The sequence below is a fragment of the Nematolebias whitei genome, chromosome 7, assembly GCF_014905685.2.
Source record: "Nematolebias whitei isolate Nwh7 chromosome 7, NemWhi1, whole genome shotgun sequence".
Lineage (NCBI taxonomy): Eukaryota > Metazoa > Chordata > Actinopteri > Cyprinodontiformes > Rivulidae > Nematolebias > Nematolebias whitei.
In genome coordinates this window covers 47,710,643-47,714,030 of record NC_056504.1, presented here as the reverse complement: position 1 = coordinate 47,714,030, position 3,388 = coordinate 47,710,643, and the positions used below count along the sequence as shown (strand labels likewise).

At 37.6% G+C, this 3,388-nt stretch overlaps 1 protein-coding gene across 1 annotated transcript in view; it reads right to left on the bottom strand.

Annotated features, from left to right (window-relative positions):
• LOC119412879 (zinc finger protein OZF-like) overlaps positions 1–3,388 on the bottom strand; it is a 51,326-nt gene that overhangs the window by 10,079 nt on the left and 37,859 nt on the right. The window lies entirely within an intron of this gene.

The following is a 3,388-nucleotide window of genomic DNA, read 5'->3' as shown; positions in this document are numbered from 1 at the left end:
TTTTTTGTTGTTATATACCTGGATGACTGAGAAAACAAACTTTGTGTTTTTGAAATATAGTAAAATGTTTGCATCAAGCATCAAGACAAGCTGTCTACTATATACTGGCTGTAGTCACTATCCTGATCACAGCCACCACAGTCTCATGCTTGAGTCAGACAAAAGACTCAGAATGAGGACACTTCAGGTCTAAAGTTTGGTAATGTTCTAGTTTAATGTTTTGCCTCTACAAATGCTTGACAGTAGGGGTGCGAACATGGGCGTTAGAAGCATCTGTAATGCGGGGGGACACATGATAGTGTGTGTGTGCATGCGCACCAGTGTGCAAAAAAGTGTACACTAGTGTACCAAAAAAGCAACATTTCATCTAGATTTCCTTACTTTAATTCCATTTAAAGCATGTTTCTCACCAAGTTTGTGTAAATTCAGCTGTGGGTTTTAAATACATTTTAACTTTAATACACTTTAACAGACAGCCTCAGATCTGCACTATTTGAGTTTATAAAGAAATAAAAAACATTACCACTGGACTTTTTTACTTGTGTTCAACACTACTCATCTAAATCAGCGTCACAGTTACTGCTAAGCTAAGATGCTACAGATGTAGCGCTCCATTTCTCTCAAGCATTCTCCTAACCATGTATATATGTTTATGATCAACCCCCTTTTCAACAACTGTCCGCACTAAGCTTGCTAAGCTGGCGAGTGATCAACACAGAGGTGTCTCCATCTCTTCCACCTGTGAATGTTCTCTGCTGAGGCAGGAGGTGATGCACAGAAAGGCTGCAGGAAGCTGGTGAGTTGGAGGTAACCAGGAAAACCTGGAGTGGATTTTTAGTGGTTTGAGTATTCTCCTATTAATCAAGTGGAATGGATTTGTTCATGCAGAAAGAGAAACGGCGCCGACTGAACTAATGTTTTATAGTAAAAGTGTGTGAGTGTGTGTGTGTGTGGGGGGGGGGGGGTCCAAATGAACGGGTTTTTTTTATGTGGGGGGACACGTCCCCTTCACATATAATGGTTGCGATGGGTTTAGGCGCTTTGTGGTTAAAAATTGTCAGCACAGCATTTGATTTTAGCTTTCGTGGGTAACAACCACTTGTTAGCTCAGTCTTCTGGAGACAAGTGCTGAAAGCACAAATGTGGGTCCTTCAGAAGTTTCATTCTTTGGATGGCTTTTTCCCCATTGCACTCTTCTTTTTTTATCATGTGGGAAGCTGTGCACACTCACCTCACTATTTCTGCCTTTTTCTGTTTTGAAATTACAGCCAACAGTGACGCAGTGTGGCATTATTGAAATTAACAAACATAATATCATAAAAACAACTCTGGTAATGTTAGCCTTCCTGTGTTTACTCTATAGATTCCAGTACAGAATGGACCTAATTGTGTCATCAACCCAGCATGCATTGCACAGGTGAAAAATGGCGGCCTCCATGTGTGAAAAATATAACAAAATATATAACATTTTTGAAGTGATTGAGTTTTTACACATCACAAACAGCTATAGCTAATAGGAACAATACAGCATGTTTAGGCCAACATGTTCAACTTATCATGTATCCCTTTAAGAAAAGGACTAAAAAAACAACAGCATGTTTTTTTGTTGCTTGGCTTAGTTCTATGTTGTTATTTTTCATTTATGTTATTTGAATCAGGTCAGTTTGCTTATTACAATTCACAAATGTTAGTATTTGTAATTATGTTGAAGTGTACCTCGGTAAATGATAGATCAAACCACAATATATACCAAATACCAAAAAATGGTTAAGGGATATATTCATATAATATTGTGGAACATAAATGGATGTGGGAATCCGATTAAAAGACGGAAAGTTTTGACTTAGCTAAAATCCAAAGGCACTGATATTGCTTTCAACCAAGAATCACATAAAATGAGGGATGAAGAAGTAGCAACATTTAAAAGAGATGGGTGTGTAAAGTGTACCATAGCTCCTATTCAAGCAAACAAAATAGTGTAATGATTCTTGTTAACAAAAATACAAGTTTTGTCATGCTTAAACAACATAATGATAAGGAAGGGTGTTTCATATGTATTGAAGCCTTGTTAAATGGAATTAGGACTGTTCTATGCAATATATATGCACATAATCAGGAAGAACCTGTCTTTTTTCATGAAATTAACAGTATAATAGAGAATACTGAAGGTCATATTATTCTATTAGGCAATTTTAACCAAGTGATGGATGGGTTTATTGATAAAAGCATACCGAGAGGGAAACCATCACCTAAGGACAAGGCTGCAATCCAAATGTTAGCACAGGACTGGAATTTAGTTGATATATGGAGACTAGCAAACCCATGGGAGAGAATATACTTTTTATTCAAATATGGGCCTTTTCCACAGCTCCTCTTCAGCCCGGTTCGTCTCAGTTCGGTACGGTTTTGAGCCCTTTTCCACTGTCATTGTTCCACGGAACTGGCACCTGTTTAGGTCCTTGCTTCTCTGGTGATACCAATCAAGCTGGCACCCAAACGTGACATCAGAACACTGTCGGTCACTGATTGGTCAGGGGGAGGAGTCACTGGACCTTTCAGAAACTTTTCAAAACACCGATCTGCCATTTGCAATTACTCGGAATTCTGGAGCAGCAGCTGAATCGATTTGTAAGATTTTAAAAACAATAATGAAAACACCGTGGTCTAATGCTGAAGTGCAGGCGTTCTTTGTGCTCGGTAGCCAACAACAAAATTCAGATCAAGCTAGATGGAGCTCCGCCGGTCTCCCCGGTTCTCTCTACCAGAGTTTTGAGCTGCTGACTCGCAGAAGGCCGTTGCCCGGACCCCAGCCTCGCCTGCTCATGAAGGCAGAGCCCCAATCCCGGCAGACGGGCGGACTGGGACAGAGGATGAAAAAGATTTAAAAAAAAGATTTTATGTATATAAATTTATTTATTTATTTATCAGTGAAGATTTAAAAAACTAAATTCATAAACGGTGCTGGCTTTATCATGAAAGCTTGTTTTCAATTTAATGACTATTAAATAATCTGTTAAAGTTAACCCAGTGGAAAAATCATAAAAAGACACAAAATTATTGGATCTCTCAGGAACATTTCCCTCAAATATGTTTAAAGAAGAGATACAGCCTTTAGTTCAACTTTATTCCAACCCACAGATGTACAAGTCACAAAACAAGAATTAAACTTTAAAGCAAAGCTAAAAAAAATAATCTGTTAACAAGAAACAAAACCACATAGCTAAATTAAACAATAAAATTAGACATGAGTGCAAATACATCAAATGATGAAGCCTATAAAATTTGAAATATAGATGTTTTTTGTACAATCTGGTTCATCAGAGATTTAATGGTGAACTAAATTTCATCAAAGTTTATTAGCAGGAGATATATATATATATATATATAT